The sequence below is a fragment of the Cyclopterus lumpus genome, chromosome 24 (assembly GCF_009769545.1).
Source record: "Cyclopterus lumpus isolate fCycLum1 chromosome 24, fCycLum1.pri, whole genome shotgun sequence".
Classification (NCBI taxonomy): Eukaryota; Metazoa; Chordata; class Actinopteri; order Perciformes; family Cyclopteridae; genus Cyclopterus; species Cyclopterus lumpus.
The window spans coordinates 12,024,622-12,040,031 of record NC_046989.1 but is presented as its reverse complement, the minus strand read 5'-3'; the positions used below and the strand labels follow the sequence as shown (position 1 = coordinate 12,040,031).

The 15,410-nt window shown below is 42.3% G+C and overlaps 1 protein-coding gene across 3 annotated transcripts in view; it reads right to left on the bottom strand.

Annotated features, from left to right (window-relative positions):
• LOC117727863 (protein eva-1 homolog A) overlaps positions 1–15,410 on the bottom strand; it is a 69,450-nt gene that overhangs the window by 11,529 nt on the left and 42,511 nt on the right. The gene's annotated exons all lie outside the window — the stretch shown is intronic.

Below are 15,410 nucleotides of genomic sequence, written 5' to 3'. Positions count from 1 at the left end.
TGGATAACACACATCACTCTGCTGTGAGACACCCACAAATGCAAATGTATGCACACACACACACACACACGCACACACACACACGCACACACACACACACACACACACACACACACACACACACACACACACACACACACACACACACACACACACACACAACGTAATCACTCTCACTTCACTACAACCATCAGTTGGACTCCCGAAATCGCAGCTGTTTTGTCTATTTAAAATACTCCTCACACACCACACACATGGATGCAGAGACAGGAATAGATACTTTGTTGACTGTGCGGTCATAACAATCAGTGAGAAAATCCCTCCGTTGTGGAGCTCCCCCCTCTCACCCCCCACCCGTCTTCAATTCTGATAATGTCCACAACTTCAAGCCCAGTTTGAAACATGCACAAAGAGGAGGGTTTGAGTGTGATAATCACATCAAATACACATCAAATACACAGATTTTGATGAGTTAATTTAAACATGACAATTAGTGTGCGCCTGCGCTGACCAGTGATGTCAGTTTGTCCCATTCTACTGTTAACAGCCTGAATGCTTGCAATAATCAATAACTGCAGCTTCTCTTTGAGTCCAGTATCATTTTCTGACAGCTGCTCAACAGTAATCTAGATTCATATTTTCAAGATATTTTATCAGTAGTAAATTATAAAGACTGATTAATAATAGACAAAATGTACATGAAACAAAAGCAATTAAACAAAATACATTTAAAATACAATTGTATAGCCCAAACACATTTTCCAACTTAATTTACTCATATAGAAGGAGTCTGGTGCATAATCAGCAGCTCATTTGTGTTCTGAACTTTCCATTAATCCAAAAAACTCTGTACTAAAGTATTTTCTTGTAGTAGGATTTTTTTCCACACTGCTTCTTTTAAGAGGAATCAGGGTATTTCTGTGTTAGCTAGACTTGACCTCTGACCCTGAATGCCGCCCTCAGATAGCTCTCATGTTTATATTTCCCCGTCTATATTGGCTGGATGTGGGAGAGGTGGGTACACTGTCGTAGTCAGCACTGCCTCATCATTATCTGATGTTCCATTGGGTCAACAAGGATGTGACCAACGCTGAATCATCAAACCACGCGCCCGCCTAAACTCACTCCTTCATATCAGAGGTGTGAGGTAACGGGACGCTGGGCTTTTGATTGGGTGAGAGAGCTGCTGAGGTCGAGAAATTACAGAGATTGTCATTTGTTGTTGCTATCATAGGACAGAGGGAGGAACGGCTACTGTATGGCCGAATCTGTCAAGACACAGTTGCGATAAAGTCAGCAACATTCAACAAGCATGTTCCAACATACGTCACGGCTGATCTAAACAATGGTGCTATCTTTAGCAGACGGCAGCAGCTGGTCGTACCCGGCAGTTTATAAAATCAACACTTAAAATCTACTGGGAGCTGAGGAATGAATGGCGTTTTGATGAAGGATAACCTATGATTAGATACAAGTCTCTCAATGTGGGTCTCTATTAAACATTTTCTCTGTAAAAGTTCAACAGTAACAAGGATTGAGATGAAAGTTGACATTTTCTTTCATTCTCAATCTCATGGTTGAATACATCAAATGGCTTAAAGCGACACTATGTCGATGGAAGGTTCATTCCAGTCTCTGGTTTGTGAAGTATTGCCCTTGATTAAATTCTGAAATTCTGACGGTCTATTTAGCATTCTGAAAACATATCATTGGGAGAGTGGTGTACTGTCCCAATTCAACAGGCAGGTTGAATATTGACAATTGGTTCACCTTAATGATCAATAATTACAAAAGATATACATTGAAAACTGAACTGAAGCAGACATTTATACTGTGATAAACTCAAAATGTACTTACATCCATCCAAATGTAACAATTCATAACGTTATCACATGACTACTGTCTTGTTTTTAAGTCACAAGATGACACCAAGTACCACTAACTAAAGAAAGCTCTGGGATCAGTTTGTATTACATTATATGTGTCCCAATGTTTAAGACTGAAAGTACCTACATTTTTACAAACAAACTTCCAAAACAACATTCAACAAAAAGTCAAAATAGTTAAGCCAAAAAGCTGCTAAATGTTATCAGAGATGCATTCTGAGCTCCATCCACTTCGCTCCATCCAACAACAGAGAGTTCACCGAGGTTGGCACCTAACCTTATGAATGGGCCTCTTTGATAAAACTAACTCCATTAAAGAAGTTAATTGAGAGGCAATAGCAGGGTTGAGGCATCGCAACATGCATCCCTGGTGTATTTGGTGTGTCCCTGTTTGTACTTTTTAAGCGATAAGTCTTAAATATGAATCCAACTATATTGTACAACACGTTCACTTGTTGAGTTAAGGCAGTACGTGTGACCACAGAGTGAAAAGATAGTCAAGATACTGCAAGTGCATGGCCTCAGAGTGACACGTGTAAAAGCCCCTCCATGGCACATTGGCTTTTTAGTAAACACCAGAAATGACGAGATTAGATTAGAAGCCATTGTGCAAAATGACTGAGGATAAAGCCACAACAAAATGACACAGCAGAGTTAGTTTTAGCTTGTGTGTGCCATTACATGCTCTATGATTTGATGCACACTCCCTCTTTTTTATTTTGGTAAAGCACTACCACCTGCCTCATACAGCGTTTGTCCATCATAAGTACTTCTGCGTCTTGTCATTGTCAGGTAATTAGACACGCCCTGAGTGAGAGTGAATCATGGTAGCATGGGGCTAAGTTATAGCTTACCTCTTCCACAGAATAAACCAATGCAGTGTGTGGGAGTTGGCATGTGTATAAGAAAGGGAGGCAATGTTTTTTTTCTCCGTGTGTTGACAGGGTGCTGGGCCATATTAGCAGTCAGGCCTGGATAGAGATAAAGACGGTGAGGTCTAGGTCAGCCTGAGGCTGTCATCAGTGTTAAGTGCACCCGGCACACACCCACACACACACACACATGCATATTACCCTCCACCTTCTGTTTAGTCTGCTACTTCAACGCTGGACTCAAGCCAGGTCTTGTTTGAGATTTATTGATAATGCCAACACAAATTATCATTTTTTAATTTGCCAAAGAAGCCAATGCGGTTTAAAGATAAGCAGCTATTCAATAACTTCTCAGAAACCAACAGGTTTGACAGCCAGCCCGACACTGGACCGAAGTTGCCCCATCTGAGCAGACTTTTGACATCAGTCTGCAAGGAGCTATTTTTAGAACCAACTCCGAAAATAGACTTTTGTAGGCGGGTGCTATCACAGGCTACACCGAGCAGCTGTTTGTGATCGAGAGAGAATAGAAAGGGAGAACAGATGAGAGAACAGAGTACAAGAAACTCCATGAACGTTTCCTTTCCTTTCTCCCCTTACGGCTTGGGTTTCTTGGCACACAGCAGCTCTGAATATAACTACATATAATGTTCTAAATCGGTTTCTTACAAAAACAGACTGCTTGTTGCGATTATATTGGAACAAGCAAGTACACTCATTGGGTCCGTAGATGATGATGTGCCTCTAGTTTTAGAAACGCATGTGTCCAATGTGGCCCAGAGCTTTAGCATGGGAGACCTTCTGGGTGCAGCTGGTTATCTGTTTGTCCTGCTGTCTTTGTGTCCCGCTTCATCCACTCTGTGTGCTGTCTCCTTTTTCGTCCCTTGTCAACTTAGCCGTGGTCTTAAAACAGCTTGAGCCACAACAGATGCAGATGCAAGTCCCTGAGAGAGGAGTGATAGACACAAAGGCTGCCAGAGACACTTTTACACCGGCCTTTAAAATAAACACCTGCTGCCGTGGCTGAAGTGCCGGAGGGACATCAGAGAACCTGCAGTCCGTATAACTGCACGGACGTGATTAGATAATGAAACTGAGCTAACAGAGTCACAACATTACAAACTGCCTCTAAAGTTTTTAAGTCTTGTACAAGCACAAGGAAACACAAGTCAAACGTGCAGCCAGAGCTGGAGTGCAGGGTAAAAGCATATACAACTCTGTTTTACACCTGTTAGTGGCTTCAAACTGTGTTGCCTCTCAGTTTCCTTTGCAAATTCTAGGACTGTTTGGTTTGAGGCCTTTGTATCCTGTGAACACAGAGTGATCATCAAATCCCTCAAACAACACAGGAATGAAGGGTGTTATCAACCCCATACTGTGTTAGCTCTGGTAAGAATCAGTGATTTAATTGCTAAACGTGATGCATTATCCTGTCTGGCTGAGTCATAGACTTTATTAAGCATGGACATGGTCGCTGTGACGTCGACAACAGGTTCCTGAAGAGCCGTTGTGAAGCTTAAAGTAGGTGGCTCCAGCATTCGCCATCTTGGCAGTGATGACACAGCTTAACTTCCAGCTTAATGCGAAATAGGGCAGATCCTCGGTGGTGCTGAGGCGGATGATGCGGGGTGATGCAGCAGAGGAGACGGCTAGCAGCTAAAGACCAGCGACTCGGGCTGCCGCCGTTAGTCGGCGTAATTGATGAAGTTGATTCTGAAAATGAATTGACACCAATGTCTAAAATCAATCTCAGTCGTTTGTCCTTGGAGCTGCTAACTAGTTTGATTCTGCACAGTCATAAACGTGTCTACTTTAGGAATTCCATTGAATACGTGTTTGAAGGGAAGACTTTAGGAGCCAGCCTCAAATTGACTGCATCCCAGAATGCCTCTTTCAGAGGGCAATTCAACCAGACCTAGGCAATGCAGATTTGAAAATTACCCCCCAAAAAATGAAGCTGGCACAAACAATTGCTGATCTGCATTTAGTGCGGCAGACAAATGAATCGGAGATAAGTGAAGGGACATGTGCGACATAACTTCTTTTAAAATTATTAACAGTAATAACAAATAGCTCTGGTCCTAGTGCTGTTACACTACGGTGATCGAAAGACACATTCATGCAATGGTTGTGTCCCATTCTCCTTAATGGGGAAAGAGGTTGTAAAGAGCTAACTTAATAGTTGCCTGTATCATCTCTTGGTTTCTCCATTCTGAAATATCCCAGAGCATTGGGAAAAAGAGAATGTGCAATACATCTACACGTATGCATGTAAACATGACAGAAAAGCAGTGGGGCTAAAGGATAGACAGATATAGTAGTTTTACCCACCCTTCTTTATCATTACAACCCTGAATACAGGGATAATAACTCTCTACTTAACATAAATCCCCTCCTTGTTGCAGCTGAGAAGACCTCTGTTCTCGATCCCCGGCCAATGAGAGCAGTATTTTCATTCCAGCTGTGCTCTAAATCATTATGGTATCAAACGGATGCAGAAACCTTCCGACAATGGGCCAACTGTGGCTTCCAGGGTTAGAAAATGCTATTTGATCTGCGATGGTTGGGTCTGTTTTCACATTGAGTTGCTGCGGGGGGTTTTGGTGCAGTTTTAACATAATGCAGACTCACACAAGCATACACCGATATGCGGGTCAACACTTGACACTTTAGGTCTCACATACATTACACAGAACACCTTTTCAGCACGTATATTCAACCCCGAGACAGAAGAAGACAGGAAGTAAGAGTGTGAGGGAGAAGAGAATTATGACTTTTCGTGCAGACAGATCAGCTTTCAATAAAATAGTCTGAAATATTTAGATTTATGTAGAAAAGTATTATTCTTATCACATAAGTATTATCTGAGGGATACAAATTACACCAGCAAATGAGAAAGATGAGGGACATTTGGGAAATACGTGTACATGCTTTGTTGCTGAGAGTTTAGCTGAGACTGAGCTGAGAAATCCGCTGTAATATGGCAAATTAACGGTTTAAAACAACTGAGATATAACACGTTAATTGGTAAGATTTATAGTTGGTGGTGAGTGGATTTTGTTACATTCAAACACAGCCACAATGCTTTGGTATGCCACAATAATTTCACTATGGCAATTCATAGGATATGCCAACATCTGAGGAGCCAGAGTTCACACCAAAAGGATTCTCAGTAGCTGGAGGACCACCCAAGAATTAATCAGCCCTGACCTTTATAGGGCAACTGTCATAATAACACTGACAGACTTTTGTATTATTAGGCAAATGAACCAGTAGAAATCTTGTGATTAAAACATGAAGCATGTGGTTGTCTGTAACATTACTAAAGGGCACGTGTGGGTCTCAAAAGCTGAATACTTATATGATGCAAGAAATCAAGTGCAGTTATTGCAAACTTTGTTCTGACATAACAACCGTTTCTCTCTCTGTGGCTGAATTTGCTAAATGCCAACTAACTTAAAGTGTTTAATGTTTTAGAAAATAGCAGCTCAAAGCACTGTAAATCAACCTCCTCGTACTTCTGGTTCGATATTTCTATGTTGCCTGCTCTGAACTATAGAGAACCTGGCACAGACAACAACAGAGCCCTGATGTGTGTTTGCTTACTTCAGCAGGCAAGCAACCAAAATGTTGGATTGCATAAAAGTAGCATCCCAAAATCTATCTGGTTTGGCCACAGCGGCCTGGATCCCCAGTGGCCTCGCTAAACAAACACAACTTGGAGGTCTGGCTTCGCTTTAGTTGACGGACGTCATTATGCACGTCGATTGAAAACAAACACACTGGCAAAGAGAGACGTCCAGCTTCTCAGTGTGGGCCTGGAGGTGGAAAATCCCCATCTGACTGGGAAAATAGAGTGAAAAAGTGAGACTGAGACCTAACGCTGCATTTAGCTGATAGACAGGCAAGTCTGATTGTCTGTTTGTTGGATAAGATATCTAATGCCAAGATGCCAACTTCCCACTTAAACGGTAACTGAAATGACAGTTAAGCTGAATGACCTTCACACCTCCTTCATTGTCATAAAAAGCAAGTGAAATAAGAGAGTGGGGATTATGCAGATTCATCCCACCAGCTCTATGACTGTTATTAGTGGAGAAAAGCCAAGATCCAAACAGAGAATGCCCCATTCAAGTGTACACAATACCCAACAGTGGTCAGACAAAACAGCCACTATTACCATACTACATACTCAATTAGAGTACACGTTATTTCATAATGTTCCATACAAATACATGTGAAAGGGCACAGTGAGAGAAAATAATGCATTCCAACATTAAATCAGCCAATGAGAACACTCGATATAAATCGATGATACACAGGTCAGTAGTTCCCACACACTTGGGGCAAAGCATGTCAGACTTCCATCACATGAGAGCACATGGGCCACTTTGTACCAACATAAATATCCAGCTGTATTAGGAGAGTAGCTAATCATAAAGCCTCCAATAGCACACGCACACACACCTCAAGAGTAGCAGAACCCAATCGGACGCTGGTGTCATGTTGCAGACAGGAAACAGATGGCCTGCTGGGTAAAGAAAGAAGAACAAAATAACATGCCAAAGAAGGCCAGAGAGAATGCTTCCCTCCCTTTTTCCTCCCTCCATCCCTCCTTCTATCATCCCTTCATCCTCAGTTGGAAGGAAAAGGACGAAAGGAGGCCGCGGTAGTGTTTTGAGGCTAGATCAGGGAGCTCTGGCTGGAGATCAGAGTGATGGGGTGTTCTGGGAGATTCTTAAATAACAGCCCTGCATGGATCTACTGTACTGGGCTAGGCTGGGACGCAGAGCCTGCAGGCTATTTAGGACACATCCAATGGGTGAGGCCTGAGCTGGACTCTTAACACCACAGCCACAGTGAAAAAAGCCTAGCAAAGGCTTTATTTCATCAGGCTGCTCAGGAAAGCTGTTCTGAACCATCGCCCTCTCACCCAGGCCTACAGAGGACTGGTAGAGAGCATCCTCACCACAGGCATCACTGTCTTGTACGGTACCACCACACAGGCAGAGAGGAAGGCTCTGCAAAGAGTCATAAAGACTGCGAAGAGGATCATAGGGACACAACTTCCTTCCATGGACTCTATGTATGTGCAGCGCTGTCAGAAAAGAGCAGAGGGAATCATCAGAGACTCACTCCACCCAGCTCACTCTCTGCTTAGACACAAACAATGCACATACAACCTGAGACACAGCAGAGCGGACAGCATCATCACTCACAGAACACGTTGTTTCTTCAGCTTCTTCACTGCCACGGTCAGACTGACGGCAAAACAAAACTACTGAAATATGTGTAACAATAACCCAACATTACCTCACATGACCTCACTTCACTTATCATGTGCAATATGTGATATATATTATTATTACTATCTGTGAAATAGGATCATGTGTCATATACCGTCTGATAAAGGTGCAATATTCTAACTGTGCAATATTCTTCCACCTCTCAAAATGTGCAATATTCCCATATAACTCTCCCCTTTCCCCTCTTTTCACAATCCAGGAACAGCACTCAGGACTATTTATTACTGTTAATTAACATTTTCCATCTTCTAGTTGAGAACTTGTTTTTAAAACTGTATCTAAAAGTGTACATATTACAACCTTTTTGTACATATTCCCACCTTTCTGTACAAATTCATTTATATTTATATTTTTCTTTCTTATGGTGTGTTTTTACTTCCTAAACTGTTGACTCGGAGAGCCCTGCACAAGAATTCCAATGTGTCTGGACTGTTGGTCTATGCACAAATGGAAAATAAAAGCCTTCGAGGAATAGTATTCCTATCAAGTGCTGCTTTTATCATCAACATTACAAATATAAGGGCTGAAATTACAGTTTCTATTTGAGAGAATAGGTTACATATGATTAAAGGTTTAAAGTTAATGGAATATTGAGAAAGGCTCTTACTGCTTTTTTACAAAGAGCTAGATGAGAAGATCCACTCTGTACGTTACAGTGCATCCGGAAAGTATTCACAGCGCTTCACTTTTTCCACATTTTGTTATGTTACAGCCTTATTCCAAAATGGATTAAATTCATTATTTTCCTCAACATTCTACACACAACAACCCATAATGACAAAGTGAAAACTGTTTTTTGCAAATTTTTGCAAATCTATTAAAAATAATAAACGAAAACATAACATGTACATAAGTATTCACAGCCTTTGTCAGGACACTCAAAATTTAGCTCAGGTGCATCCTGTTTCCACTGATCATCCTTGATATGTTTCTACAACTTGATTGGAGTCCACTTGTGCTCAATTCAGTTGATTGGACATGATTTAGAAAGGCACACCCCTGTCTATATAAGGTACCACAGTTGACAGTGCATATCAGAGCATAAACCAAGCCATGAAGTCCAAGGAATTATCTGTAGACCTCTGAGACAGAATTGTATCGAGGCACAGAGGGTACAGAAAAATTTCTGCAGCATTGAAAGTCCCAATGAGCACAGTGGCCTCCATCATCTGGAAATGGAAGAAGTTTGGAACCACCAGGACTCTTCCTAGAGTTGGACGCCCAGCCAGACTGAGCGATCAGGGGAGAAGGGCCTTAGTCAGGGAGGTGACCAATAACCCGATGGTCACTTTGACAGAGCTCCAGTGTTGTTCTATGAAGAGAGGAGAACCTTCCAGAAGGACAACCATCTCTGCAGCACTCCACAAATCAGGCCTGTTTGGTAGAGTGGCCAGACGGAAGCCACTCCTCAGTAAAAAGCACATGACAGCTCACCTGGAGTTTGCAAAAAGGCACCTGAAGGACTCTCAGACCATGAGAAACAACATTCTCTGGTCTGATGAAACAAAGATTGAACTCTTTGGCCTGAATGCCAAGTGTCATGTCTGGAGGAAACCAGGCACTGCTCATCACCTGGCCAATACCATCCCTACAGTGAAGCATGGTGGTGGCAGCATCATGATGTGGGGATGTTTTTCAGCAGGAGGAACTGGGAGACTAGTCAGATTGAGGGAAAGATGAATGCAGCAATGTATAGAGACATCCTCGATGAAAACATGCTCCAGAGCGCTCTGGACCTCAGACTGGGGCGACGGGTCATCTTCCAACAGGACAACGACCTGAAGCACACAGCCAAGATAACAAAGGAGTGGCTTCGGGACAACTCTGTGAATGTCCTGGAGTGGCCCAGCCAGAGCCCTGACTTGAACCCGATTGAACATCTCTGGAGAGATATGAAAATGTCTGTGCACCGACGCTGCCCATCCAACCTGATGGAACTTGAGAGGTTCTGCAAAGAAGAATGGGAGAAACTGCCCAGAAATAGGTGTGCCAAGCATGTGGAATCATACCCAAGAAGACTTGAGGCTGTAACTGCTGCCAAAGGTGCTTCAACAAAGTATTGAGCAAAGGCTGTGAATACTTATGTAAATGTTATGTTTTCGTTCTTTATTTTTAATAGATTTGCAAAAAACAGTTTTCACTTTGTCATTATGGGTTGTTGAATGTTGAGGAAAATAATTAATTTAATCCATTTTGGAATAAGGCTGTAACATAACAAAATGTGGAAAAAGTGAAGCGCTGTGAATACTTTCCGGATGCACTGTATGTTTAACTAGAGCCAGGAGGCGATTAGCTTAGCATAAAGACTGGAAACAGCTAGCCTGGATCTGTCTAAAATAAAATGAAATACACCTACCAGAAGCTCTAAATCTCCCTAACCAGGTTACATCTTGTTAGTTTAATTCCTACACAAACAAAATGTAGAAATGAGCCAACTAACCAGGTTATAACTCTCCGTAAAACCACAACTTGTTTACGGGGAAAGCTGAGATTATAAACCACTTCATGTGGAAGTAAAACCATAATGGAAGAAATAATCCCCCCAGGCAGATAATTGTGAGTGCACACCGATGGATATTTCATTGGGCTGAAAATGTTCGGCTGCCTGGGGGGACAGAATCTGAACACTTGAGTTTCTTATCGCTGCATTCCCCAATCTCAGCAATTACATAATGGCCAAAACTATAAAACAGATCCAAGTTATGCCTTGATTCTTCTTTTAATTTCTGTTTCAATACCTCAAAGAACAGACAGAAAAAGATCAGACAATGATGATTGATCACCGCCATCAGACACATTCAACAGATAGCCTGTGAAGTTTACTTCCTCCAAAACAACTTCCTGACCTTTGCCAGGTGCACAGAACTGATCGACTGCTGATGGCAGATAACCTTTCACCCCTCAACGCAACAATCAGAGAGCAATATATAGTAACGCACAGAGGATACATTGCTAAGTGGACGAACCCCGGCCATTTGAGGTCGTGATGCATCACATGTTTTCTTGAGCTCTGTGTTTTTCCGAATCTTTAATCTCCGATTTGCATCGTTGTGAAGCTTCTCATGCTGTGACCATGTCAGATCATCTGCTCTTTACAATGTCACAAAAAGGTCTTCAGTCAGGAACCCGAAAGTATTTTGAGGTAATCGATTCATTTGGCTGATGTCAAGCTCCTCTACTTGATGAAGTGATTTTAATCTGAGGCTCAAATAAGCACATGTTATATATAATATCTAAACCACCAATTATACTTCACTTTAAGTTAATATCCTGAAACCGTAAACCACCTCTACATGTGTGTCTCCATTCTAACATCAGTAGCTGAGGTTAGATGCAGACACATCTTGAAGTTGAAACAGCAGTGGGATACAAACAGTTGGTGCTTTATTAGATATCACTTACACAAATTTACTTCACAGCAGAAGGTCCTTCAACTAAACATCTGAAAACGTGCCGAACATCTGCAGCTAGTCATTTAATGCTTCATTCAAAAACCCTGGGCTGTAAAATCCACAGACATCATTAAGCACGCCTGCTAATTTCTAAAACCTGAAATACAGCAGCGATAAAATTACTAAGGCAACGCAATCCAAAACACATGTTTATTGTATATTAAAACCTTCTAAATGTGGGCCGACTGAAAACACATGTTTAGATAGAGACCTCCTCTCAGAGTCTCTTCATTGAGATGTTCGGTCTTCGTTAAATTGGAAACCAGCATAACATTTCAACCTTTATTGGAAGTCTCTGTGGATTGTTGAGGAGTGTTTGGGCTTTTGGAAAGTCTCCAGACTTCTAATAAAGAGTCAACCAAGCCAACACTTTGTTGATATGAAAGGAGTGCTCTGTCTCTTCTCCTCTCACTGTCTGTCTTTGTCCCTCTTTTTGTTTCTCTCTCTCTCAATTCAATAACGTCGTAAAAAGCACTGCAAGTTGTCGGCCAAAGCATGCCGACAACATTTCATACATTCAAACTATATGCTGATGATTAACTACTTGAAATGTATGTTATACAAATCTCCTTTCTGAGACAAAGATCCTTTCTTTTTCCCACTATCCCACTAAATCCTCCTCTAAAGCAAGTTACTTTGCCTACTTCAGCCCGTGCAGCACATGTTTCTGGACTCATAGTGATCCTTACCTCTCAGAACAAATTGAGTTTAATGGTAGTGAGGCAGGGTGAACTGGAGGGGAGGAGAGGGGAAGGCGAGGGAGGGCTGTAAAGAAACACCACATGCTACTCCTTGCCAGTCCTCTACGAAATCCAACAGTAATATGTGCTGGCAAGAATCCACACATATACTCACACAGGAACTCACTGATTGGCAAAAAACAACATCATCTTAACAGTTAATGTAATGAGGGACTTAGTTAAGTTTTTCCTTTCTTGGGTTACTTTAGACACTTTGTTTTGGAAAAACAAGATTTTAATAATTCATTTAAAAGGAAAACTGTATTAATGTTTCCGAAAAACTGTTTGTGTTACGGCCTTACCTTACGGCACCTGCCAGAACAAATGCTTCCCTCGTGATTGACTTTCAAGCCGTCTCAACTTTCCGTATACAATGCCGAGTCAAACACCACCCATCCATTTTAACCCACGTCTGGTACGCACCAACCTGGCTGCAAAGGCAAGTCAGCAAACATACACACACTAACATGAATACACATGGTTGGCATGCTCCTCAACACTGGTCATGGTGCAATGCTCTGGTTTAATTACCTGGAATGATGTGACACACACAGACACACAGACACAGACACACACACACACACACACACACACACTCCATGTGCACACTCCTTGGACATTTTTTCCCTTCTCCCATCTCGCTGACCTTTAAATCTAACAGGACCCACTGATCCAGGGGACTTACCCCCACAATCTTACTGGGAGATAAACAAGTCCCTTCAGCAATGAGGCTCCTCAAATCCCTCCATCCAGGACCAGTCCGGGCAATAACACAGAAATCAGAGGAGTGATAAAATACTGCTCCTCAAGGAGAACACTGTATTGGCCCAGTAGGAAAGGAAAAATTATTGTCAATGAACTATAAAGTAAAAAGTGTTTTGGAAGCAGAACTATAGTCTGTAACGTCAGCTTATACAGAATTGGGGTGTATAATAATGAGACTGGGGCAACCTTGCAGCTCTAATTGGGAGTAGAGACACTGGGAAGCCATACAGATAATGGTATGAGGATGTGCAGGTATTACTGATGGTTGGTCGGGGAGGGGGGGGGGGGTTATAGGGTGAGGGGACAGGAGAGCCCCAGCGCCCCCTGCAAGCAGCTGCATGTTGGTGCTGAAGAATGCCAGGAAGTTATTTAGGGGGGGGGAGCACATCTGCTTTGGCTATCAGGAGACCCAGTCGTCGCTCATACACTTCAAAATCACTTGTATTTTTCTTTTTTTGCGAAAGACTTGTTCTGGAAGTAGGGAGGAAGGGTGGACGGAAGGAAGGATGGCAGAGCAGAAGGAAGGAAAAAAGAAAACACCCATTTAGGAGAGTTGAAGCCATTAGGAATGCATGCTTCAAAAACAGAGAAGAAAAGAATAAAAATCCAATCAAGGGTAGAGAAGAAAAAAATGGGGGTTGGAAAGGAAAGAGGGCTTTGCTTTTCTGTGAGAAAACCAGGCCAACGCTTAGTCCAGCGCCAGGTTCCATTCAGACTAGACAAAGTAAATAAAACCACTTGATAAAAAAAGAGTAAAAATAAGCCAATGGATGGCAGAAAGACTTCCTGCACTTTCTTTTTTCACAACTGAGCAGCCGGCCTAATCTGATGGCCGGACACAGATTTACACAGATCGCCACAGGATTGTCAAACCTGAAGTCACATCTCTGTGTGTGGCGGGGAAAGGGGTGCAAAAGAAAGAAAAAGAAGAAGAAGAAAAAAAACAGACGACCGCTCATCATCATCCCCATTAATCATTTCTATACCATCATCTCAATCTCCATCTCCATCTCCCGAGGACATCCACACTGCTAATCAGGAATAATAAACATATAAGCGAGATTAAAAAAAACGAGCGCTGGAGCGGGCTGGACTTGTTCCTGTTCCTTTGCCGTCAGCCCCCCCCCCCTGTTCTCGTAACCCAAACCCCACACTAATTCATAAATTACAAACAAAGAGTCCCTTGTGGTTTGGGAGGGACCGGGCCGGCTCTACAAACTGGCGCTGCAGCGGAACGGCTACGTGTCAATTAGAGAGAAACCTGGCCGACGGAAAGACGTAGGTGTGGACGCATGCACACACCAGCAGGCTCACGCACTGCAAGCACCGACCTACTGTACACACACATGTTCACAACACACACTCGCACACCATTTGGAAGCCATCAAAGCAATTTGGTCATTTTGGAGAACAGGAACTGACTGCACCAGATTGGCTCGCCGGCTTTTCTTCGTCCTGTTTACGAGGGGTGGCGTGTGTGTAAAGGTGGTGGGCATGCACCGCGGGGAGTTACTGTAAGCCTGCAGTTGTGCTGCGCTCAAGGCCGGCTACTGTGGAAAGACGTGTGTTGAATTGTAAGAGACATTGCAATAATAGTGCATGTGGATTTAACACTGAGCATGTTCAGTAAAACGTGTTCAAAAGAACCGATCGTCCGTGTTAAGGTGAGTGGTTGAGTCTGATTAGCCTGGTTCAGTTTACAGGTTTGTATTTGACAATTAAGTACATTTTCTGATTACAAAATCTCGTACATCTTTCATGTCCTACAATTGCTCATTCATTTTAAATGCCACAGTAAACACCGTCTGAAACCCATAAAATCAAACTGAGAACTAAACAGAAGATCAAATAACCAATTCACCTAATTTATAGTCCTGAACTTCAGAATATGTAACTGCTCATACAGTAATTAATCCAAACAAATATATAAAAAGTAAAACATTGCAATGAAAGAAATATTTTACTGTTGGAGGTAAATGTGACACCGATTGTGATTTCATTATTTCAACCAAAATATTCTTAGACCTAAGACCAGAAATGCCCCATGCAGCAAATGATTAGTTGATTAATTGATTGGTCGATCAGTAGGAAATCAATGGATGACTGTTCTGTTAATTGATTCATTGTTTCAGCTGTCCAACGCTCATTTGGTGTTTTGGTCGGAGGAAACACGAGATCTGAAGACGTCATCTCTGGCCCTGCAACCTTGCATTACTTTTTGACATTTCAGAGAACAAAACTATTTAGATTAATCAAGAAATGTTCAGCAGATTAACGGATAACGAAAAGAGTTAGGCGACATCTCTTCAGTGACCTCAACCCTGCTGAGCACCAGCATTTGCATTGTGTGAACGCCTCGCTGCCACTGTTGATTTTACTGTATTAGTCA